Source organism: Diabrotica virgifera, chromosome 5 (assembly GCF_917563875.1).
Source record: "Diabrotica virgifera virgifera chromosome 5, PGI_DIABVI_V3a".
NCBI classification, from domain to species: domain Eukaryota; kingdom Metazoa; phylum Arthropoda; class Insecta; order Coleoptera; family Chrysomelidae; genus Diabrotica; species Diabrotica virgifera.
The window spans coordinates 236,058,106-236,085,908 of record NC_065447.1 but is presented as its reverse complement, the minus strand read 5'-3'; the positions used below and the strand labels follow the sequence as shown (position 1 = coordinate 236,085,908).

General features: G+C 33.5%; 1 protein-coding gene across 2 annotated transcripts in view; it reads left to right on the top strand.

Moving 5' to 3' along the window:
* Positions 1-27,803, top strand: part of LOC114331754 (sodium/hydrogen exchanger 9B2) — a 264,063-nt gene that overhangs the window by 24,904 nt on the left and 211,356 nt on the right. The window contains exon 1 of one of the 2 annotated variants that reach the window (XM_050650889.1): positions 21,790-22,099. The exons of the other annotated variant lie outside the window; for it this stretch is intronic. The gene's annotated coding sequence lies outside the window, so the exon portion shown is untranslated. Of the gene's footprint in view, positions 1-21,789; positions 22,100-27,803 lie in introns of those variants that run through there. 2 annotated transcript variants of the gene reach the window in all.

Sequence of the window (27,803 nt, the reverse complement as noted above, 5' to 3'; positions counted from 1 at the left end):
TGTGGAAAACCTTTGTAAAGAGAAGCCAGAAGTCATTATAGAACAAGTACAACATGGGTCTAGAATAGTATATTGTGCAACAAGTGCAGAAAGGTACTAATTTCTCACGAGTTTGAAAAGTTGCGGTACGAGCGCAAGCGAGTGCCGCAATTCAAACGAGTGAGAAATTACCTTTCTGCACGTGTTTCACACTATACTTTTTCTACAAGCACAGTTTTTCCTAAAAATAAAAATCACAATTTCCAAACGACGATTAATTATAATAGGTACCTATGTGATAAATTTTAAACTGTATTTAATTAATACCTACTAATCAATTTAAATTCCTTATACCTAAATAAATTGCACAGAAATCAGTTAAAAAATTAATGCACTGCCCCTAATAGCACAAGGACGTCCAATGGACGTCCATTGGACGTCCTTCACGGACTTTAGGGACGTCCTTTGGACGTCCGTTTTCGTCCGAGGAACGTCCTTTATACGTCCTATTTTGGTCCAAATGTCGCGCTACCGAACGTCCATTGGACGTCCATCTAAGGTCCGAGGGGACGTATATTGGAACTTAATCGGACGCAAATTGGACCTTAATCGGACGTCCTAGGGGACGTAAATTGGACCTTAATCGGACGTAAATTGGACCTTAATCGGACATAAATTGGACCTTAATCGGACGTCCTAGGGGACGTAAATTGGACCTTAATCGGACGTAAATTGGACCTTAATCGGACGTAAATTGGACCTTAATCGGACCTTAATAGGACGTAAATTTGACCTTAATCGGACGTAAATTGGACCTTAATCGGACGTAAATTGGACCTTAATCGGACGTAAATTGGACCTTAATCGGACGTAAATTGGACTTTAATCGGACGTAAATGGGACCTTAAGCGGACGTAAATTGGACCTTAATCGGACGTCCTAGGGGACGTGAATTGGACCTTAATCGGACGTCCTAGGGGACGTGAATTGGACCTTAACAGGACGTCCAATTTTGGTCCAAAGGCCAAGTTGTTAAACGTCCAATGGAGGTCCACCTAACGTCGGAGGGGACGTTCGGTGGACGTCATTTGGGCATTCATAGGATGTCCCAGTTTGGTCCAATGTCTTGCTGCTGAACATCCATCTAACGTCCTGGAAGGTCATTCGGTGGACGTCTAGCGACGATATTTAGACCTGTGGAGAATGTATTGTGGGAAATAAAAAATATATTTTTTAAGGAACTTATATTTCATCTTATATCAAATTACAATTATTGGATATTACAGTATTTACATTAAATTACAATACACTTCTCCAAGAAATTAACGCACCACCTTAAATATGGGGTATATTTGATGTCTCGTATTTCCTAAACCTGTTGTCCCATCTAAGTGATGTTTTTATAATATTATAGCCTAGGCTATAGGTTACCTCCTTAAGCTTGTCATGCTGTAATATATGTATATTATATCATATCGCTCTCTATAGTAATGTGATATAATATATATTACAGTATAGCTCCCTGTGCATGACAAGCATAAGGAGGTAACATATTCTAGGGCCTAGGCTAGAATATTATAAAAAAAATCACTTAGATGCAACAACAGGTTTAGGAAATTCGAGACATCAAAAATGCCCAATTTTTAAGGTGGTGCGTAATGGGCTGTATATACAGGGTGTAACAAAAATACAGGTCATAAATTAAATCACATTATTCTGGGACCAAAAATAGTTCAAATGAACCTAACTTACCTTGTACAAATATGCACATAAAAAGTTACAGCCCTTTGAAATTACAAAATGAAAATGGATTTTTTCGATTATATCGAAAACTATTAGCGATTTTTTATTGAAAATGGACATGTGACATGTGGCATTATTATGGCAGGAATATCTTAAAGAAAAATTATGGTGAAATTTGTGCACCCCATAAAAATTTTATGGGGGTTTTGATCCCTTAAATCCTCCCAAACTTTTGTGTATGTTCCAATTCAATTTTATTATTGTGGTACCATTAGTTAAATTCAATATTTTTGTTTCTTAGTATTTTTCAGATAAGGCAGTTTTTATCGAGTTGCGACTTCTTTTTTAATATGTCCACGTAAAAATTTTATGGGGGTTTTGTTCCTTTAAACCCCCCAAATGTTGTATGTTCCAATTAAACTATTACTGAGGTACCATTAGTTAAACAGAGTGTTTTCAAAACTTTTTTGCCTCTTTGTATTTTTTCGATAAGGCACGTTTTATCGAGTCTGGCTTCTTTTTTAATATGGTTCAAAATATACCTAAAAATGTAAAGCATAAATAAGTTTGCATATTATTACCAAGTCTCCATAATCGTACTTAACCATATACAAATATGTGGTGGATTTGACAAATATTCACAATATTTCGATAAAAATTGACTTTTCGAAAAAGCAATAAGAGGCAAAAAAGTTTTTAAAACGTTGTTTAAATGGTAGGTACTACAATAATAATTAAATTGAAACGTGCACAAAAGCACATTGTTTTCGATACATTGGAAAAAATCACTTTTCATTTTGTAACTTCAAATGAGTGATAAAGGCACAGAGACTTAGATCACGAGGTCACATTGAAAGGATGCCAAAAACGAGGACTCCGAAAAGGGTACTAAACTACACTATAGCTTCAAGAAAGAGAAGAGGAAGACCGGAAAATAGATGGAAGCAAGAGGTCGAAAAAGATTTGGAAAGAATGGTGTTACAGGGTCAGAAAAGAAAAATGAATAAGAGGAAGGAATGGAGAAAAATCACATATCAAGCCAGAGAAGATCTCAGTACATAAAGAAACGTGAAAATGAAGAAAAAACAAACTTTTCAAGCCATGGGCCTCTAAGGCCCTTGGTGCTATTAATATATAACTTCAAAGGGCTGTAACTTTTCTTTTGTGCACATTTGTACTAAGGTAAGTTAGGTCCAATCAAACTATTTTTGGTCCCAGGATATGTGATTAAATTTATGACCTGTATTTTTGTTACACCCTGTATATATATAAAGGTTATATTTGGTTCTTGGGACATCAAAGTATATTTTTTAGACATTCCCTGGATATAGTCAGACATACCTCCGATTTGTTTTTTCATGAGTTTTGTAAGAGAGACTAAAAACTTTTTTATGGTTACCTCCTGTTTTCATATATTTTTTGACATGTTTTGTAGTAAATTCAACTATCTATTTACTACAAGACATGTCAAAATTTACATGTGAAAGCAGGAGATGATCCTAAAAATGGTTTTTCGTCTCCTACAAAATTCATGAAAAATCAGATAGGAGAATTTGTACATTACAATTCTCTGATGTTTGGGAAAAAGGGCTTAAGTCAGAAATGCACATCGATAATGTTTTGATGATTTCTGGACCAGAAAAATCGGCTCTTTTTATTGGTACATACAGTTTACGTCTACAACAGTTTTTTGCTGGTCCAGAAATCATCAAAACATTAGCAATGTGCAATTCTGACTTACGCCCTTTTTGCCAAACATAAAAAAAGCAATCTGGTCATAACTGACCAATGAGCAATTTTAATTTAACCTAAATTACTAATGTTTCTTAAAATGAAGAGCTTACCCGATAGGGTCTCTTATCTAATCTAACAAGATCGTGCACTATTCTAACATACACAGCCACATCACGCACTATGCTCTGCTTTTCACTATCACCTATCACTCAAACTAGTTCAAAAGGCTTTGTCCTCTTCAATCTTCTAGTTTGCCCAGTAGTATCGAGGAGGATTTCCTCAATATTCTTGTACTTATTTAAGTTGTTTGTCGGGATTCCTGCTATCTTCTTGATGATTATATCCAGGTTCCATTCCTAGGTATTAATATTTGTTTATAAAGTAATAACTTATTATGCATGGACAATGTTGTTTCTTCCAATTAGCCAATACACTTTTTATATCTTTATTTTGGTTATATCTGGTTTTTTGTAGACCACTTTCAGCTGATTCTAAAAAAAATTAAAATGAACGGTAATTTTTCTATTCTTTACAATTAAAAATCAAAATATTTACAGGTAATACATGCATAAATGATTCGTTTCATAAAGACAATTGAAAACGGATTTTATAATACTTACATAATTGTTTAAGAGATCCAGCCATAGCCAAAACTAGCATACTAAACAGTACAGTTGAGTACAGCAAAAAAAGCCACTAATTTCCATTTTTCACCCCCTTATCGATGCATTTTTTTCCAATCAAAATTTTTACTAAATTTTTAGGTTATCTTATGATGAAAATGAAATAATTGATGACTTGATGACCAATGACCACGCGACGCTACATAGATACTCGCGCGGCAAATTTGAAAATGAACGCAAATTGAATAGTAAATGGCCTGAGTATGGAAAATTTTACCCCTCCAGGAGGACATTGTACTCTTTTCATAGAATATCTTGTGGTAACTTTCCAGCCATAATTTAATCATATGTTCACGGAATAGAACTTTGATAGTAGAATTCCTGGAATGTTTTGTTGTTAGGGGAAACTTTTATTTTATTTATTCTTGAATATTTCCTGTTGTTAAACATTGTAACCAATAATTTACAAATAAGATTTTCATTACATTACATGAAATCAAAACATGTTTTGGATATTAAACTATATAGTTTTATAATTGTAATAATTTAATATACAATTTTGAATTAAGATTTAATCTTTCGATCTAATCGATTTAAACTACAGTAAAACTTGTGTTACCGGCCCCCTGCCAACACCGGCCACCTGTACTAACGGCCAGTTTAAAAATTCCCCACACTAATTACAGTAAAACCTGTCAGTAACGGCCGCTAAAAATGAAAAAGCTATTGGCCGATATAGAAAGGTGACCGGTATTGCCAGTTTTTGTAGTCTAGATATAATTGGTTTGGGGAATTTTTAAACTGGCCGTTAGTACAGGTGGCCAGTAACACAGGTTGTACTGTATATCTAGGCTACAAAAACTGGCAATAACGACCACTTTTCTATATCGGCCAATAGTTCTTTCATTTTAGTGGCCGTTAGTGACAGGTTTGACTGTATTTCATTAACTTAAAGTTAACGCAAGTTAATATTTTATTGAATTATTTTGCTATTTGATCTCGTAATTGGTATAATGTGTCCAATATAAGCGTTCATAAAACGTCCGTATTTCGTCCAGTATGGACGTCCAAAGTCGGACGTCCAAAGGACGTCCATATTTATTCCGTCCGAAGGACGTCCATATTTATTCCTTCCGAAGGACGTCCAACATGGGACGTCCGTTTATAGTCCATGGACGTTAGGACCAAAAATGGACCTATTTTGGACGTCCAAATGACGTCGTGTGCTATTAGGGAATTGTCCGTATTTCGTCCAGTATATATACGTCCATATTTGTTCCATCCGAAGGACGTCCAACGTCGGACGTCCATTTTTATTCCGTCCGAAGAATGTCCAACGTCGGACGTCCAAAGGACGTCCATATTTATTCCTTCCGAAGGACGTCCAACGTCGGACGTCCATATTTATTCCTTCCGAAGGACGTCCAACGTCGGACGTCCAAAGGACGTCCATTTTTATTCCGTCCGAAGGACGTCCAACGTCGGACGTCCAAAGGACGTCCATATTTATTCCTTCCGAAGGACGTCCAACGTCGGACGTCCAAAGGACGTCCATTTTTATTCCGTCCGAAGGACGTCCAACGTCGGACGTCCAAAGGACGTCCATATTTATTCCTTCCGAAGGACGTCCAACATGGGACGTCCAAAGGACGTCCATTTATAGTCCATGGACGTTAGGACCAAAAATGGACCTATTTTGGACGTCCATTGGACGTCGTGTGCTATTAGGGGCCTTAATTTGTTTAAATTTAAACAATTATTACACATTATTGACATTATATGTATGCAGTCACGGATTTACACAAAACCTACTTCATTCGACGTCTCTTGCACAGGTTGCTAAATCCTTATTGGTTATTTGATAATTATAAAATGTTTAATAAGAATAAAATTGTAAAATAAAACAGTTGTAACATCCATAATTTAGTTTCTATGCTATAGTTAAATATAATAATTGTCTTATAGGTTATATATTTGTCTAAAGTTTAACCACGGATCACGGATGTAAACAGAATATAACGTTACTCAGAATGCGGTAGTCCACGGATGTAAACAGAATATAACGTTACTCAGAATGAGGTAGTCAACTGTGCAGAAAAGAACTTTGCGGCACAGAAACGTCACTTTGCGGCACAGAAACGTCACTTTGCGGCACAGAAACGTCACTTTTCTGCACACTAATGTCAAATATCTTATACTGTGAGAAAATATCAAGTTTGCTAACATAAAACCGTGCAGAAAAGTGCACTTTGAATAGTGGTTCTAGAAAAAAGTGTTTTCGTGGTACTAACGATTCTTCTTCTTCTTCAGGTGCCATCTCCGCTACGGAGGTTGGCAATCATCATAACTATTTTAATTTTTGATGCAGTTGCTCTAAATAGTTGTTTTGAGCTGCATCCAAACCATTCTCTCAGGTTTTTCAGCCATGAAATTCGTCTTCTTCCGATGCTTCTTCTACCATCTATCTTTCCTTATGTTATGAGTCGCAGGATGCTATACTTCTCGCCCCGCATCACATGTCCGAGGTCCGAGATACTGTAGCTGCTAACGATGTTGATAATTAAAAAGAAAAAGATAATAGAAGATCAACTCAGACGCAAAGAATGACACACTACAACTATTTCGTCACCATTATAAAATAATGAAACAACAACCAGGAAATAAGAACGCGCATCGGAAAAGCTAAATTCACCTTCAACCTGATAGAGGTCTTCTCTAAGAGTCACAACCTCTCTCTTGGTATAAAAGTAAGAATGCTGCTATGCTATCTCTTCCCTGTCCTTTTTAATGGTGTTAAATCGTGGACCTTGAACGAAGATATGTACAGAAGATTGGAAGCATTCTTCTAGGTCAGAGAATACTTAGATCCCGTGGAATGACCCAGTCATAAATGAGGATGTCTTCAGAAGAGTGAAGAAGAACCGAAAAGTACTGACCAACATCAAATCTTTAAAGCTACAATACTTCGAACACATTATGCGAAATGAATTAAGACATGCTTTCCTATAAGCCATTCTGCCAGGTAGTGATATTGAAAAAGTAACTATTCGTTACAAAGTAATCGTTACTTACGAATACCGAAAGTAACGATTAATATACAGAGAGGCAAATCGTTACTTTGATTACTATGATTACTTCGTTACTTCGTACCAATCGTATCAGAGCTAGTAACGACTATTGTATCTACTTTGATTACTCTGATTACTTCGTTACTTCATACCAATCGTATTAGAGCGAGTATAACGACTATTGTATCTACTTTGATTACTTTGATTACTCTGATTACTTCGTACCAATCGTAACAGAGCGACTAACGACTATTGTATCTACTTTGATTACTCTGATTACTTCGTACTCCGTGAAGGTCGTTATTATATCGGAATACCTATACAAAATACCTACCTATTAAGAAATATGATTCTCGATATGATTACCGGTACTCAAATGCAAAAGTAACAAAAGTAATCATAGTAATCAAATCATTTTTATCCCTTAAACAGATTGGTGAAGGTCGTTGTTATATCGGAATACCTATACAAACCTACCTACTGAGAAATACGATTCTCGATATGATTACCGGTACTCAAATTTGAAAAGTAACAAAAGTAATCAAATCATTTTTATCCCTTAAACAGATCGGTGAAGGTCGTTGTTATATCGGAATATATATATTATATTATCGGTTTACAACGTTCTCCGTCTTCCGATACCCGTTCGCCATTCCTCTCTGTCCGCACATTGATCTACTTGCAGACCTCTTTCATCCATGGCTTTGTTTATTCCTGCCTGCCAACTTTTCCTCGGTCTACCTCTTCTTCTTCTACCTTGCGGTTTCCAGTTTTGTATTTGTTTTGGAATTCTGTCTTCGTGCATTCTTTGTACGTGACCAAACCATCGCAGTTGTATTTCATTGATTTCGTCATTTATTGTATGTGTGACCTTCATTATTTCTCGTATTCGTTCATTGGTGACATGTTCTCTTCTTGATCTTCCTGCAGCTCTTCTCCAGAAATCCATTTCGGTGACCTCTAACATTCGTTTTGCTTTTTCCTTCATAGGCCATACTTCGCAGCTGTATGTTATGATGCTTTTCACTACGGCGTTATAGATCTTTTTCTTGTTTTGGTTTTTTACCTGCTTGTCCCAGAGTACGGAGTTTAGGAGCGTAATTGCTTTCCTGCCCTGAGTATTTCGTTCTTTAACGGCTCCGTCCAGTGTTCCATCATTCGTGATTTTCATACCCAGGTATTTATATTCGTTACATTTACTGATTGTTTCTCCTCCTTCTAGTATCAAGTCCTGCTGCGTTCCACCGATATTCATATATTTGGTTTTTCTTATGTTGATCTCTAGTCCCCAGTTCCTGTATTCCTCTATTAGCTTTCTTGTCATGTAACATATATCATCGTAGTCTTGTGCTATTAGTATTTGGTCGTCTGCGAAACAAAGAGTATATAATATATGGTCATTTAGTGGGAGTCCCATGTTCTTGCATTTCCGTTTCCAATTTTTAAGAGCTTGTTCTAAATATATTTAAAAAGTGTTGGAGAGAGGCAGCATCCTTGTTTGAGCCCTTTATTTGTCAGAAATCCGTCCTTCCTTGTTTAATTCTCGTGGTCGTGTTGTTATAAAAATTTTTAATTATTTTTATGATTTCTATGTTTATATTTGTATTCTTCATTGCCTCCCATAACTTTACCAAAGGTACGCTGTCGTATGCTTTTTTCAGATCAATATATACGAAATGAATCTCTTGGTTAACTATCGGTTAACTATCGGAATACCTATACAAAATAGCTACCTACTGAGAAATACGATTCTAGATATGATTACCGGTACTCAAATACAAAAGTAACAAAAGTAATCAAAGTAATCAAATAGTCCTGTCGGCAGGGGGGGTACAACGGCCTCCTTAATTCAGATGGACTTACCCAAATTTATTTTATGTATTTTTACCAGTAGAACACGAATTTTTTGGGTAACAGTCGATCCGGATGTCGATAATATTGTTATAAACCAAGAACTTGAGGAATCGCATAACAGTGATATTTCGCAAAACAAAACTTTTTTTGTATTCTTTGGATGATTCTCAGCAAAAAATAATCCTACAAGTTTTTTCGTAGGATGCATAGTTTTCGAGATAAACGCGGTTGAACTTTAAAAAAATCGAAAAAGTGCAATTTTTGAACCCGAATAACTTTTGATTAAAAAATAAACTAGCAATTCTGCTTAATGCATTTGAAAATTCAATTCAAATTCTATCGGTTTTGATTATTTGCGTTGCTAAAAATTAGGTTTTTATTTGTTAAATAAAGCCATAAACACATAGTGTTTCCCGTGCCCAATGCATGCGTTTTAATGTACGTAATCTACGTAGAAATTGTGTGTATGCGCGCCTACTCGTTCGATTTCAAATGAGAAATGCATTGAAAACATCATTCAATTACTACGTGTTTATAGCTTTGTTTAACAATAAAAAAAATAATTTTTAGCAATGAAAGTAATCAAAGCAGATAGAATTTGACTTGAACTATCAAATTCGGTAAGCAGAATTGCTATTTTATTTTTCAATCAAAAGTTATTCGGGTTCAAAAATTGCAAATTTTCGACTTTTTGAAAGTTCAACTGCATTTATCTCGAAAACTATGTATCCTACGAAAAAACTTGTAAGAACATGTTTTTCTTGGAATTACTCAAGAAATACAAAAAATGTTTTGTTTTGGGAAAAATCGCTGTTATGCGATTCCTCAAGTTCTTTGTTTATAACAATCTTATCGACATCGGTATCGACTGATACCCAAAAAATTCGTGTTCTACGGGTCAAAATACGTAAAATAACTTGGGTAAGTCCATCTGAATTAAGGAGGCCGTTGTACCCCCACTGGCGACAGGACTAAAAGTAGCAAATACTGTAACTTTATACAAAATACCTACCTACTGAGAAATACGATTCTCGATATGATTACCGGTACCTACTCAAATACAAAAGTAACAAAAGTAATCATAGTAATCAAAGTAACGAATGCTGTAAATGATTACTTTATACAAAAGTAACGATTTTTAACGAATACTCGAAAGTAACTATAATCAACATCACTACTGCCAGGTAAAAAATTTGTAAAGCGCGGTTTAGACAGACGAAAATATCTTGGCTATTTTATTTTTTAATCAAAAGTTATTCGGGTTCAAAACTTGCACTTTTTCGATTTTTTTAAAGTTCAACCGCGTTTATCTCGAAATTATGCATCCTACGAAAAAACTTGTAAGAACATTTTTTGCTTGGAATTACTCAGGAAATACAAAAAAATGTTTTGTTTTGGGAAAAATCGCTGTTATGCGATTCCTCAAGTTCTTTGTCTATAACAATCTTATCGACATCAGTATCGACTGATACCCAAAAAATTCGTGTTCTACGGGTCAAAATACGTAAAAAAAACTTGGGTAAGTCCATCTGAATTAAGGAGGCCGTTGTACCCCCACTGGCGACAGGACTAAAAGTAACGAATACTGTAACTTTGTACAAAATACCTACCTACTGAGAAATACGATTCTCGATATGATTACCGGTACCTTCAAATACAAAAGTAACAAAAGTAATCATAGTAATTAAAGTAACGAATACTGTAAATGATTACTTTATACAAAAGTAACGATTTTTAACGAATACTCGAAAGTAACTATAATCAACATCACTACTGCCAGGTAAAAAATTTGGAACGGTCAGACCACTAAAACGTCACATGTATTTTGTCCGACAGAACTTCCAATTGATTTGTTACCCTTTCATTAAACTCTCATGCAAAAATCAGACTGCTATTTATCACCTGTCATAATTCCCGTCATTTGACATATTCGACGTGTTCCACTCACTATAATTCCCATTTGGTGGTAAATAGCAGCCTGATTTTTGCATGAGAGTTTAATGAAAGGGTAACAAATCAATTGGAAGTTCTGTCGGACAAAATACATGTGACGTTTTCGTGGTCTGACCGTTCCAAATTTTTAACTCGTTTCACAATTAAAACTTCTCCTGTTCCAGTGTTCCTATATATCAAAGTTTGTCCGACTAGACACCCTTAAGCTATTAACAAATTTTCAGCTTGCTATTAATCAAATTTTTTTCATACGCGGGATCCAGACCTATGGACTTTTACAAATAACTCAATTGACCTACTGCTGCAAAGCTTTTTAATCGCTTCTTACTAAACAATTGCAATCTTAGGAGTTTGCCAAATACTGTTGCTTATAATAGGATCTCATAAACCGGAAACAGTAACGTTAGGTTATGTTAACTTGATCAAAAATATATATAAATACGTACACCCCAAAAAGCGAAAAACATATTTATATTTTAATAAAATCAGATGCAGATGCATCAGCACAGCGAAATATTCGCGAACGCGGAAATGCCTCTTTAAAACGGAAATTGTATCGATCTGTTGTTTACTTTATACTCCTTGCTTTTATGCTCTCCTGATTGTAGTTGTATACCGATTTTCGAGCAAACTGGTTAACCCAAACCTTTCCCAACAAGCTAAATAAAATTATCTAGTAGGTACATAATTTTCATATACTGTTGTGCTCTGTATTTTCTCTCTGTTATGAGATTGATCAGCATATTCTTATTTCGATTAATTAATTAATTATTTTAATTATTACTTTAACTATTTATTATCTAATAAATAAATATTTAATTCTGCTATCTCCTTTTTTTAACAAAATTTTCATTTAAATAATTCGTTAGACTGTTCTTACTATTATATATAAAAAAAAACAAAATTTACTTTTCACCTTTTGAATAGATTACTTATTTCTTCTTTGAATTTATGAATGACTAAATGATGCTGTAGAACTGTTCAATAAAAATTAAACAAATATGGTATGTGATATAAAACAGCTCTCTTCTTTTCACAAATAATCCCACTAAACTTTTTTCTCTTCTTTACCTCTTCTCTTGGAAAGTATAGTCCTCGTTTCTCCCACACGTGCTCCTCGGATGCTGTGACGATCCTTCTCGTCCAAACTGCTTCACAAACAAACAAAAGCACTCGCTCGAAATCTCTCCTCAGTTTCCTCTCTGCTCGATATCTTATGCAAATTGATACCAAACGGCTACTCGTTCCAGACAGAAACAGGAATCTCTTCGGACACAAGGAGATTTAACTTCTCAACTCGATCAACGATTTCGTTTCAACACGATTCTGCTTACACGGGCGCCAACTTCACCACTTTACACAGACTTCTTTCTTTTCAAAAACTGGACTGCTCTCTCCATATCTTCATTACACAGTGAAACATCCGTCTCTCTCGCCAATCACAAAACATCCTCTTTACACATTACATCCCTACTTTCATTTCTTAAGAACAAATTATTTTTGTATACAACTTTTCCGTTTCGTCAAATTCCAGGAGATACCAAAATTACTTTTGTGTTTCTACATGCTATAAAAACCCGATATCCTAAAAATCAACAATTGTGTTTACCGTCTTTCCTCCTAAGAAGCATGTATAAACGTCCTATTGTTCACTTCAAAGCGAATACATGTACTTTCTAATCCGACCGTATTAATTGTATAAGTCCGTTCATATACCCTATTCCACGAACATACGCCTGTTTTGGATTACTTCGACAACGAATATTTTACTGTGCAAAATAAGAAGAACGAAAGTAAATTGCAAATTACATTGTTGTTTATTGGAATAATTATTAGCGCCATTTACTTTCGTACTTCTTATGTTGTACAGTAAAATATTCGTTGTCGAAGTAATCCAAAACAGGCGTATGTTCGTGGAATGGCCCATAGTTATCATTATTAGCAATCATTATTACTGAACGATTTTCACTTTACACGAAATACTGCTTACTGACTAAATTATACTATTTACAATTTTTGGCCATATACAGGGCGATGAAAATCTGATCTCGTGTTTTTTACATAAATTAATTTTCTAAATTTATCCCATAAAAAATTATATAACAATACAGTATGATGCAACTCTATGGAATTAATATTAAAACTAAAACTATAAAACTAAAAACCGAGGTCACGGGACGCCTCGCTTGAAAGGTCTCCTAATCGCCTTTGCAACGATGCAAACATTTGAAAATTTATTTCTACCGTTATTTGATTTAATTATTTGAATATTTATTTCTGTCGCCGCAATATTTGAATATCTATTTCTATAGTGTTAACCAAAACTTGTTTTATTATAACAATTATCTTATCATAAGTGTTCAAATAATTAAATATTTAATGTTGCAAAAATGAAAATTCAACCTTTAAACATCTATTAAAAAACGTTTACGATAATTTCAGGTATTATTCGTGCAATTTCCGTTCTGATTCGGTCCTTTAATTATTCTACAGTTGATTTTTATGAATTTTACTCCTCAAATATCCCCTTTTTCTACAAATCCTTCTTCTTTTCTCAGTACCCTGTCGGATTATAGAATTTGTTTACGACAGCTCGAAACTGAGTAGCGAGCGGTGATTTCTTGATACCATTCTCGGAGAATTCAGAGCCAAGATGTTCTTAAGGCTGATTCACATTATAGCTCAGGTCACGGTCCGCTCACGCTCAGCTCAAGGTTCGGTCAACTATTCTTACACGCATCTTAATCATGCTATCCGCACTAAACACGACGGTCAAGTTCCGTCCCTTTTTTTTTGACCGCGCGGTTTCTCCGAGAGAATATTTTGATCGTGGCTTGAGCTGACCGTGAGCGGAGCGTGACCTGAGCTATTATGTGAATCAGCCTTTATTCGGCCTGGGCCCCTTCTTCTCGTGATATTGCCCTGTATTGCGAGGTATAGAGGGTTATATGTACCTCTTTGGATGTCTTATTACATGGCTAAAATATTGTAGCTTTCGAATTTTCGTAAAGGGCCCTATTTACATGCGTATTTGTCCGGCGGATATGTCCGACGGACAGATCCGTTGTTAGCTATATACAGGCAGATGTGTCTCCAGAAAAATTCGTTGGCGCTACACATTCACGGACAAATCTCTCAGTTGTACTGGTTCCCGCGTTGAACGCAAGGAATCTGTTTTCTTTCTTATGTACTTTATATTTGTAGCTGGGCAAATTTCTTGGCATTTTTCCACTAATTCTTCATATGCGTTGTTTCGCAGTTGCCTGTAAAGAATATTCTTTACTTTTTACATTCCACAGGCATGGCTTCAACTTATATAACAAAATAAAATTTTACCAAAATATTTTATTATCTACAAATGCTATTTTAATGTAATATAAATACACGCTTACTACCGTGGTTACAATGAAAATTGATACAAATTTAACAGATACTCTTCGTCCGGCAACAAATCCTTGAAACTATTCACACACATGCGTATCTATATGTATGGCTCGCTGTCTGTGCTCGTCGTCTTGAACCACAGACAGCGAGAAAGACACATACGGCGTACGCATGGATACACATATGCGGATCTGTCCGGAGTATCTGTCCGTCGGACATATCCTCCGGACAGATACGCATGTGAATAGACCGCTTCAGACTCTTTCGAAAAAAAGTCTAATGAGGAAGTTCCACAACAAGATGGATCGATCAAATTACAGGAATTTACAAAAGACGTATGCATCAGTTAAAAGAAATTACCAGATACAGATATCTTTGGAGACGGACAATACACGACATCACGTCGACTACTCAGTGACGGATTAAGAATCCTGAGGCCCCTAGGCAACCCAAGCTATGAGGCCCCTTAAGAAACCTAGGTTTCTCCGTAGTTAATAATTTTTATTTTTGAAAATATCCGTTCGCCCGTTCCGAAATAGCCCAAAATGGCTGTGAAGCAGGAATAAGTTGTTTTCCCTGCAAGTTTGAAGCTTGGCTATAAAATATTTGAACTATTCTAGTTCATTTTCAAGTTTAGATTCAACATCATCAGGATAGTTTTCATGTAGTTTTGAAGCACACTCCTTTATTTAAGTATCACTCAATTTTGGAAAAACACAAAAGACCAAATACTGAGTTCATTGAGTCGTACACTATCAATCGACGACTCAGCTCAGTAATTAGAGTAAAGCAGAGAATATTCAGAGTATTGTAGGTCACAGGCCCTCTGCTCGTAATAAGCAAAATTATCTTTTTAGAATTTTAAGAACTTCAAAAGTGAATTTAAAAGCTGAACCGCTGTTTGAAGTTCAATCTCTTCTCTCTGCAATTATTTACTGACAGCACTGATGCGTTCTAAAATTGTTACCCAAAACTCATTCATTATGAATGTCTCTTTTTTGACATTTCTTTGAACAAATACTTTAGTCTCATGAAGTGTTTAAGCTTGCTGATTAGGGTCTTCAGCAAGAGTATGAAGAGTATGTTTTAAAGTGTTTTAACTTTTAGGCAAAGGTCTTATGGCATGTGCTGCTTGTTCTTATAAGGACTAGATCGTGGCGAATGAGATGGCTTAGTGGAGTTTCATTTAAGCATTTGATCATAACTTCCCAACGGTGGGTAGAGGATGAAAAAAAGTTGTACACAGACTGAACAAACCCAACATACGATATTCCATTTGAGGGAAAATACGTCAGCCAATCTCTTTTAATTTTTGTTCCACTTATTTGTTTTCGAAAAACCATAGATTGTATAAAAATCTTGTAATGCCTTCAAAATTTCTTTTGACGCTGAAACACTTCCATCAAGGTCTTTTTTCTGAAGACCTTTCTCAATCCAAAATGTCCTTACTTCTTTAGTTACTGTATTCCGTAATCCTATGCCGTTTTCCGAATTTAGCTTGCCGTCTTCCAATTTATCTTTAACTTCAATTTTTAACTTAGTTTCGGTTTCTGGTTCTTTAACTTCTTGAACTGGAACTGTCGTTACATGTTTTTTCATCTTCTTCAGTTAGGGAAGCTATGTTTCCCTCAGTTATTTCTATTCCATCACGTGCATTTTCATTGGTTGCAGCTTGAGTAACTTAGGGTTTCCGTGTGGAACTGAGTTTAAATAAGTTTTGCTTCTGTTTTGGATTTTGATTAAGGATCTTTTCTTTCTCCTGATTTTTCTTGTGTTTTTTTGCTCACTTTCGAATCTTGTTTCAATCTGTAGTACTGGTCCTTCTATCAAACGGCATTCATTAGCGATGTATTCCCACAGCATATACTTTCTATGTGAACAAAAGTATACATTGTAAGGAAGCGTTCAAGTATTACGGAACGCGATTTTTGAAGATTTTTAACCCTCCCCCCCTACGTAACGCACTCTTATGGGAGTTATTACTAACTATTGCTTAACGCAATTTTTGACCCCCCCCCCAACCTGCGTTACGGAAATGTAGCTTTTTACGTCCACCATAACTTTTATGGTATTGTGCGATATTTGAATCTTTCAACATTTTTTCGTTTTGGTCCCCGCGAGGCCCCCTTTGGGGCCGAGGCCCTTAGGCAACTGCCTACTTTGCCTAATGGTTAATCCGGCACTGCGGACTACTACACTCCCTCCAGGGGGTCAGGATTAAAGAGAAAGCTCCCTCATATATCCCTCATTTTTATTAAAAGTAACCTGAACGAAGACGTAGCTAACAGTGAGATTAAATATAACGGTTTTAGTGTCTATAGATGTGATAGATCTACGAGGACCAGTGCCAAGAAAAGTGGTGGTGGTGTTCTAGTTTTTGTCAGCAACAAACTACAATCTCATTGTATCTCTATTACTGAAGACCGAGTTGAGCAAGTATTTATCCAATGCCACCACAATAAAAATAAATTTGTGATTAGAGGAGTGCATATCCCCTCACAAACTCCTCAAGAATTATATACAAGGCATTGTGAGACAGTTGAATACATCTGTCAGCAAAGTGCGTCCGAAAACTTGTATCTTTTCGGTGATTATAATTTGCCTAATGCCTTATGGTCAAACGACGAGTTTGTAGTTGTGGTCCAGTGTCCAATCGGTGATTCTGCGTTAAAGGTGGCACAAACATTTGGATATCTTAGACTAAGACTTTCAGATTAATACTGTACCTAATGATAGGAATGTTTTCTTAGATCTAGCTTTTAGTAATAATAAATATATTGTAATTACAAGGGCTTCAGATAAACTTTTTGACAGTAGTCTTCATCATATTGGATATAAGTGTTCTTTACCTATTAGCTCTTCTGAGAGCGGTAATCTGGTTTATAGTGAATATTATTATGATTTTAGAAATGCTAACTATAGAGAACTTAATAGTTTCTTGGCTTCTTTTGACTGACAAATAATTCTTAACACAAATGATGTAAATTTATCCACTAATACTTTTTATGAAATTCTTGCTATAGGTATAGCTTACTTTTTTCCTTTGAAAAAGTATAGAACATCATCATTTCCAAAATGATTTACAGTTGTTTTGAGAAAATTAACCCTTCAGAAAAAAAGGCACATTCTATACAGGGTGAGGCAGATAAAGGGCCTATTAGAAATATCTCGAGAACTAAAGCTAAGAGAATCTTGAAAATTGGAATACAGGGGTTTTGAGGTATGAACTATTTAATGAAAATATTTTCTTCTCTTTGATACTTCCGGTTATACCGGAAGTTGATTGTAACTTCGTTTTTTTAAATGAGACAACCTGTATATTTTTACATTTTTGGATTTTCCTCAATTTCTTCTTTCTTAAAATATAAGGTTTTGTAATATTATACAGGGTAGGTTCAAAGATAATTACGTTTTCTTATTATTTTCGTAGCAAAATTAACACCCTGTAGGATTGTAGTAGATTTACATAATAAACTCTATTAATGTTCAAATGATTTTTAATATAGTCTACTATTGTTAAGAGTTATTGGTATAGTTAAATTTTTAATTTTAGTATACAGGGTTGGTCGAAACTCGGAATGAGTATTTTCTGAGTTTTCTTAAATGGAACATCCTGTATTTTAGTATTGTAATGGAATGCTATTTTATGGTACTTTTTAATTTCTTAAGCATTCCCTATACCTAACTTTTTTAATTTGTGAGTTATTGGTGATTCAAGCCAAACATTAATTGCAACACAAAATAGGTGAAATTGTATTAGGTTGACCGTGAAAATATACAGTCACAAATAATTTTTTGAAAATAAACACATTATTCTATACTGACACTTAAAATTGCCAAAAGTGGTTCAGGTTTCAAAATACCATCGAAGTTAAGATTGTTGGTGCGATTAACAATTAAGCACAAACTAAAGCAGTTAGGTATAGGGAATGCTTAAGAAAGTAAAAAGTACCATGAAATATCATTTCATTACAATACTAAAATATAGGGTGTTCCGTTTAAGAAAACTCAGAATATACTCATTCCGAGTTTCGACCCACCCTGTATACTAAAATTAAAAATTTAGCTACACTAATAATTGTTAACAAGAGTAGACTATATTAAAAATCATTTGAACATACATAGAGTTTATTATGTCAAACTACTACAATCCTACAGGGTGTGAATATTGCTACGAAATTAATAAGGAAACGTATATAACCGACCCTGTATAATCTTACAAAACCTTATATTTCAAGAAAGAAGAAATCGAGGAAAATCCAAAAATGTAAAAATATACAGGGTGTCCCATTTAAAAAAACGAAGTTATAAGCAACTTCCGGTATAACCGGAAGTACCAAATAGATGAAAATATTTTCATTAAATAGATCAGTCTTCAAAAGCCCCCTATTCCAATTTTCATAATTCATCTTTAGTTCTCGAGATATTTCTAATAAGCCCTTTATCTGCCTCACCCTATATATGTAAATAATCGTACTTATTGTAACTATAAAAAAATTCTCAGATTTGCGTGCTGAATGCAAGCGTCTGTCAGAAGTTTGTTTTTCTAACTATATTGGGTGTTTTGATTTGAAGCTGAGGGATAATCCAAAATCGTTTTGGAAGTTTATTAACGATAAAAGATCAAATTACAGTCTTCCGAATTCTCTGTCTTATGAAAATAGGACTGCTTCTAATGGGCAAGATATAGCTAATTTATTTATGGAGTTTTTTCAGACGGTGTATGTTAATAATCAGGATTCAACTTTTTCATTTGACCCAGTTGTGGAAGATGTTGCTAGTAAGGATATTAACTGTTGCGAGATCATAATTAACGAGATATTTGATGCTATAAGTAGGCTCCCAAAGAAGCTTTTAAAAGGACTCGATGGACTACCAGATTACTTGCTGAAAGAATGTGTTTGCACAATAGTCTTACCTCTATATATACACTTTTTAATAAATCTTTACAAACATCTGTATTTCCCGATGCTTGGAAGGTGAGTTATGTTGTCCCTGTTTTTAAAAATGGTCAAAAAAATCAAGTAGAAAACTATCTTAGTGTTTGTATACAATCTTCAATACCGAAACTGTTTGATTCCCTAGTCAGCAAGCAGTTGAGTTGGCTATGCAAAGGTTTAGTATCCGATCAACAACAATGACATGGTTTTTGCAAAAATAAATCAACTTTAACAAATCTACTCTATTATCAAACTGACATTTTGCAAAACATGGAACAATTTAAGCAGATAGATTCCATTTACATAGATTTCTCGAAAGCATTTGATCGGGTGGACCATCGGATCCTTTTGCAAAAGTTGCAAAAGTTCGGGTTCCATCATCAGATTTTCTTGTGGTTTCAAAGTTCACTAATTGGCCGGGTTCAGTATGTTAAAATTGGTGGCGACCTCTCTGAAACTATATTCGCTACTTCTGGTGTTCATCAAAGGGGACACTCTTCTCCTTTACTGTTCAATGTCTTTGTTAATGATACCGTTAATTGTTTTAAACATAGTCACTGTTTAATGTTTGCAGATGATTTAAAACTTTGGAGGATTGTTGAGGGCCCAGACGATCAGTTGCTTTTATAGAATGATTTAGACCAATTACACCGTTGGTGTCGGGTTAATAAGCTGGATCTCAATGTTTAAAAATGTTGTTTTATTAGTTATACCCGTAAAATAATCAAATACCAGTCTTCATATGTCATTGATAATTAACCACTTAAATATGTTACTACTGTCAAAGACTTGGGAATCATATTTGATGAGAAATTAACTTTTATAAATCATATTAATTCAATAGCTCTAAAAAGTAGTAAAATGCTTGGTTTTGTGCTATGAAATTGCCAATACTTTTCAGTTCATACTGTCAGGGTTGTTTATTGTTCTTTGGTCAGATCAATTTTGGAATACTGTTCAATAATTTGGTCTCCTTATTTTCAAAATCACATGATTTATTTGGAAAGAGTTCAACATAGATTCTTAAGAGTGTGTGCTTTTAAATGTGGACTTATTAAAGCTAATCATAATTGCATGGATATTGAGCAACACATTTTATTAACTCCACTAAGCATCCGTAGAGATAGATTTTCACTATTATTCTTATTTAAGTTGGTTAATGGTCTGTTAGATTGTCCTAATATCTTAGAATATGTTACTTTCCACATACCACGTCGTGATCTAAGGCAACAACCAAATTTTCGAGTTCCCTTTCATAGAACAACTTATGGTGTGAATAATCCTCTTGACAGATACATGTCTTTGGCCAATAATTTGCAGATTGACTTATTTAAATACAGTTTGAACCCGTGACCCGTCAAAATAGCCCGGTCAAAACAGCCCCGTCAAAAAAGCCCCGTCAAAATAGCCCGAACACAAAATAGCCTCGACAAAAGAGCCCGCAAACAAAATAACCCCGACAAAAGAGATCGCACACAAAATAGCCCCGGTCAAAACAGCCCCGGCTAAAACAGCCTCTTATAAACAATTACATAATTATTTATACAAGGTGTCCAAAAGCTTTTTTTAATTGAAATTATTTGACAAAAAGGAAGAATGTATTTAATTTATTTAATTTAAAAAGCATTTTACTGTTGCCCAAAAACAGAAAAAAATGTTTATATCATAAATAAGCATTGATTTTCGCTTAACTTAAATGTTCAAACTTCCAAGTGGCAGAGAAGACAGGACTCGAGTTCTCTGAAAAGACCATTTTTATTTAATGTGGTTAAGATAAACATCTGAATAGAGGATAATTACCATTTCCTAAAAAATGTATTTTTAAGGAATTATTTCATGGTGAATTCTGAATGGAGCTTTTTTGTCGGGGCTATTTTGTTGGGGCTATTTTGTCGGCGGGCTATTATTCCGCGGCTATTTTGTCTGCAGGCTATTTGTCGGAGCTATTTTGTGTGCGGGATATTATGTCGGGGCTATTTTGTCGGAGCTTTTTTGACGGGGCTATTTTGACGGGGTACGGTTTGAACCAACTAAAGAGGTACCTATCTTGTATTACATAGGATTAGGTTTGTTTTAACTGTTTTTTTAATAGTTTAAAATTATTATTTTTTTAATAGCCTATGTACTAGTTATCTCAATGATCTAGATTCATTCAGTCTGATACAATTATAATTACTTTGAGTTTTTTTAGCTTGGATATAGCTAGTTATAAGATCTAACCTGTTTAAAAATTTAACTTATGTTTTTGTACTGTTAATGGGGGTTTCCCGTAAATAAATAAATAAATAAATAAATAAATATATCTTTTAAAACATACAAAAACCGATATAAGATTTTGTCAGTGCTTCTTTCTTTAGTGGCCTATTAGTTGAATCGTGGCTCTTTGTCTAATATTAAATTTTAACCGAGGCAATTACGGTCCTGTAAATAGCCCAATAGCTTTTATAATTCTTCAACAAAACACTTACTCCAACAACAACAATCAATTACTAAATGACAACCTGTAGAGCAAATACAGTAGGTATTCTTATCAGTTTCAGTTGTGTATTGTTTATCTTCCGTTTTGTAAAATTCAATTGGTATATTTATACCGATCAACTAACTATTTGCTTACCTGTTGCATGACGTCCCACAGAAATTATTTGTTAATTGGAATGGGTGATGGAGGTGGTATAAACACAATTGAAATCAAAACCGCCTCAAAGTTTACTTAAAGTTTTACATACTTAAAGTCTATAAAAAAGAAAGCTCGCGGTTTTTGCTGTAAAACGTTCTTAAGTGTAGGATATGATATAGTGTGCCACAAGTGAATAAAGCATTGGTGAGTGATTTACTTTTTAATTTTTAAAATTTTTGTAAACCTTGTCTTGACTTATGCAGAAATTGTGATCGCTAATAATGGTTTTTAAGGTTTAACCTAAAAAGTAACCTTAAACGGTTATAGAACATTCAATTCTTCGAAATTAACGAAGCAAATGTTGAGGTTTATGTACCTAGATATTGGATTATCCCAGTCAATCTGCGAAAAAATTTTTATAAAGGTTTTCGAAGGTTCTAAAAGGTGTATTAGGGATAGTTGATGAGAAATCTTTAAAGACCTACAGCTGATTTTGCTTTGTATTTTTTACACAATCCTAAAAAGTGAAAAAAAAATAATTTTTGCCAATAAAACGTTTTTTATTTATATTTTAAAGAAAAATGGTTCAAATAAAATGATAGATCTTAAAAATCAATTAGAATACATAATCAATTGACCGATACAACTGCCAAAACCTTATTTTTGCAGTAATTTATACATAAATGCAATAACATATAATATAACTACTCGAATTATTGAAGTGTGCTAAATTGTAGCAAGATCGACCAAAATAGTTTGAAAGTTATTTAATTTGTTTATCCCGGAGAGATATTATTTAAACACCAAACAGTGACTCCAGTATTTAGCAGAACGTAGTCGATTATTTGATTCTTCAGTTTTAAGATAATATTAAAAAACTTCAACATTTTATCAAAATTGTTATTAAAACGACTTACTTACTTTTTCTCTTATGCCCTATATTCCCACTGGAACTGGATCTACTGTCACTCTCCGTTTTTGTAGATCTTGTGCTTTTTCTCTGACTTCTTTCCAGGTTAGGCCGACGTTTTCTGCTTCTTTAATAATTGTTTTCTTCCATGTATTTATCGGTCTCCCCTGTTTCCGTATTCCTGTAGGTTGGAATTCCAATGCTTGTTTTATTATGTCTGTGTCCGGTTTCCGCAGAGTATGGCCCAACCATTTCCATCTTCTCTTTCTTATTTCTTTAAGAATTGGTTCTTGTTTCGTTTGTTTCCATAAGCTTGAGTTTGTGATTTGGTTGGGCCAAAATATTCTTAGAATGTTACTTAAGCATTTATTGATGAAGGATTGAATCTTCCCAGTGCCGTGTTTTGTTATTCTCCAAGTTTGTGATCCGCATAATAATACTGCCACTGCCTTTACATTACTATTGAAAATTTTTACTTTGGTGTCCACTTTTATCTTATTAGACTTCCATATATTATTTAACATTAGTATTAGTCCAGGGCTCATCTGTTTTGAGATGGACGTTGAGAGGTGACTCAAATTTTTTTGCAGAAATTACTTTAAAATAACTCAAATAATAATATTTGAGTTATCCTCCCACTCAAAATGGTCCGGAACATTGTTTAAATAATCAAAATGTCAAAATATGAAGGAAAAATTCGATTTTTTTGTTAATTTTTTGAATACAACTTTAAAACTGTTCATTTTTGAGAAAAGTTGTACCGACATAAAAGTTACGTAATTAAACTAAAAGGGAAGTTCCCTAGGTTGGCTGTATACCATATAGTTAAAAAACTCTAACAAGAAGTAAAACCACTTCTATGTAAATTGGTATATTTATTAATTAATAATTAATTAATAAATATACCAATTTACATAGAAGTGGTTTTACTTCTTGTTAGAGTTTTTTACGTAATTAAATTTACTATAATACAGAATTGGTTAAAAAATTAAAAAATAGTCACCCTTGTTGCAAAATAGCAATAATTGCGAAAAAAATCATACAAAAACAAGTATTCGCATTTTACGTTTTTCAACCATTTATGCTACACTTAGGACCTTCATATTTTACCCCGAAAAACTTTGTGATATATTAAAACAAAACTGTAAATTTCATTAAGATCGGTTTAACAGATTTTGCAAAATAAATTTTGCAATCCAGCTTTCGCAAAAAAAATTCATTTTTTAAAAATCTTTCAGGACTGAAAATAAAGCAGATAGTAAGTTTAATTTTTTTTTGCTTATAGAAGTGTACTGTACCTTTCATTTGCAATTTGCAAAATTAAAATCGAATAATTACCACGGCGTCAGGAAATTTTTTAAATAAACATTAATTTTTGGTGCTGCGTGCAGGACAGCGGTGTTCGATTCACACAAGTTGATTTCCATCAAAATTTCTTCTAATCTTTATTTAATATATTATTTTCTTACTCTATATTTTGTTGTATTTTAGTATTTTAATTACACAAAAATCAAACTAATTATATTATTGTTTGTGAAATATTGTTTAAACAATTGCATATGTTTAAAAATAATAAACTTTTTTTCTCTAAGTTCAAATATATGAACAAAGAAAATTTTTGCTAAAAAAGTGTTATTTCAAAGGATAGATTATGTGTTTTTATTTTGCAATAAACAAATTTATTTATTTATATCGAAATGTAATAAAAGTTAAAATGTATCAATCATTATCAAAGGTCATTGAAATGCCCAATCAGAGCAAACTATCCGTTGTCCTGCGCGTAGCACCAATAATTAATGTTTATTTAAAAACATTCCTGACGCCGTGGCAGTTAATCGATTTTAATTTTGCAAATTGCAAATAAAAGGTACAGTACACTTCTATCTGTAAAAAAATTTCAACTTGCTATCTGCTTTATTTTCAGTCCTGTAACAATTTAAAAAACGAATTTTTTTTGCAAAAGTTGGATTGCAAAATTTATTTTGCAAAATTTATTGAATAGATCTTAATGAAATTTACAGTATTGTTTTACTGTATCATAAAGTTTTTCTGGGTGAAATATGAAGGTCCTAAGTGTAGCATAAATGGTTGAAAAAACGTAAAATGCGAATACTTGTTTTTGTATAGTTTTTTCGCAATTATTGCTATTTTGCAACAAGGGTGACTATTTTTTAAATTTTTTACCAATTTTATATTGTAGGAAATTTAATTATGCAACTTTTATGTCAGTACAACTTTTCTCGTAAATGAATACTTTTAAAGTTATAATCAAAAAACCAAGAAAGAAATCGAATTTTTCCTTAATTTTTTGACATTTTGATTATTTAAACAATGTTCGGGACCTTTTTGAGAGGGAGGATAACTCAAATATTATTATTTGAGTCATTTTCAAGCAATTTCTGCAAAAAAATTGGAGTTGCCTCTCAACGTCCAAATGTACTAATATTTTTACAGATGCGCCCTGGTCTATATGCTGTCTGTGCTTTGCCAATTCCTGTTTTAATATCCTCCTCTGCTCCTCATGTCGACCTGTCGTGTTCAGTATGCTTCCTAGATAACTAACTCTTTCCACTAATTTCAGCTCTTAGTTTTCTATTCGTATGCCCATTTTTCTCGGTGTTGCTCATTAAAAAGACTAATCCGATCTAAATTTTTTTAAATACAAATTCGTTAAAATCTTCTACAACAAAAGCTAGACTATGTAGAATTTTGTCAATTTTTTGTATATAAAAGAGCACTCCATCTATCTGTAACGTACTTTATAGAATTGAAATCTGATCATTTGGCTAAAGGAATTTTTTAAAATTATAAACAAGTTTTTCTAACCAAAAATAAAGTTTTTCTAAAAACATAGGAAAAAATATAAATATAGTTTTATTTTGATATAAACAAATAAATTTATTTACAACAAAATTAAATCATCTTTGAGATTTGGCAATGCATTAAACATAGTTTCTTTATACGAGTAAAAATGGATTAAAAAAAAAAGAAAAAAAATTGCTCCATTAGAAGCAGAGAAAATTCATTCGTTTACGTATACCGATTTTAAACTTTAAACTTCGATTTTCTTCAACTTTGTTTTTTTGGTATTGGAAGGTGAAATAAATGCAATTGAAATCAAAACTGCCTCAAAGTTTTAGAGTTTTAAAGTCTATAAAAGTTTTAAAGTCTATATAAAAAAGAAATTTCGCGATATTTGCTATAAAACGTTCCTTGTAGTGAAGTGTAGGATAGATATACAGGGTGTAACAAAAATACAGGTCATAAATTAAATCACATATTCTGGGACCAAAAATAGTTCGATTGAACCTAACTTACCTTAGTACAAATATGTACACAAAAAAAGTTACAGCCCTTTGAAGTTACACGATAAAAATTGATTTTTTCCGATATATCGAAAACTATTCGAGATTTTTTAATGAAAATGAACACGTGGCATTCTTATGGCAAGAACGTTTTAAAAATAAATTATAGTTAAATTTGTGCACCCCATAAAAATTTTATGGGGGTTTTGTTCCCTTAAACCCCCCCAAATTATTTGTACGTTCCAATTAAATTATTATTGTGGTACCCTTAGTTAAACACAATGTTTTTAAAACTTTTTTGCCTCTTAATATTTTTTAGATAAACCAGTTTTAATCGAGATGCGGCTTCTCTTTTAATATGTTTACAAAAATTTTTTATGAGGGTTCTGTGCCTTTAAACCCCCCAAATGTTTGTGTACGTTCCAATTAAACTATTATTGCGGTACTATTAGTTAAACAGGATGTTTTTACAATTTTTTCACCTCTTAGTATTTTTCCGATGAGGCACCTTTTATCGAGATGTGGCTTCTTTTCTAATATGGTTCAAAATATACCTCAAACTGTAATTTATAAAAAAAATTTAATATTATTACGGTCTCTACAATCGTACGTAACAGTATACAAATATGTGGTGGATTTGACTTATATTCAAAATATCTCGATAAAAACTAGCTTTTCCAAGAAGTACTTAGGGGCAAAAAAGCTTTAAAAATATTGTGTTTAACTAATGGTACCACAATAATAATTTAATTGGAACGTACAAAAAAGTTTGGGGGTGTTTAAAGGAACAAAACCCCATACAATTTTTATGGGGTGCACAAATTTAACTATAATTTATTTTTAAAATATTCCTGCCATAAGAATGCCACTTGTCTATTTTTATTAAAAAATCTCCAATAGTTTTCGATGTATCGGAAAAAATCGATTTTTATCTTGTAACTTCAAAGGGCTGTAACTTTTTTTGTATGCTCATTTGGACTAAGGTGAGTTAGGTTCAATCGAACTATTGTTGGTCCCAGAAAATGTGATTTAATTTATGACCTGTATTTTTGTTATACCCTGTATATTGTGCCACAAATGAATAAAATATTGGCGAGTGCTTGACTTTTTTACTTTTAAATTTTTGAAAACCTCGTCCGTTATTTTCTTGACTTAGACGGGAAGTGTGACTGATAATATTAATATACACTCAGGTGCAAAAAAATCGATCCACTAAAAATTTGGTAATGTTTGATGTCTCGAATTTCCTAAACCTGTTGTCCGATTTAAGTGATTTTATTATCATGTTATAATCTTATTCATTAACAATATCGCTGTAATAATATTGTTGCAAGACAGGTAAACTGTTATTGTATACCGGGTGTACGAATCAAACTATGTTTTATTCTCAAAGTTCGCATCACCCTGTGGACTATTCCAGCATTTATAAAATACTGAAATTAAATCCCAACTATAGCCTCAGGTTTTCTTAATTTTCTGTTTTTAGATTCATTCGCTTATGTTGGATAATAAAAAAGTTAGGAACTTTAACAACTGGCCATGTTCGTCATCAGTACAGGGTGTTCCTAAATAAATGTGACAAACTTTAAGGGGTAATTTTACATGAGAAAATAATGACAGTTTGCTTTATAATCATATGTCCGCAAACGCTTCGTTTCCGAGATACGGGATGTTCAATTTTTTACAAACTGAC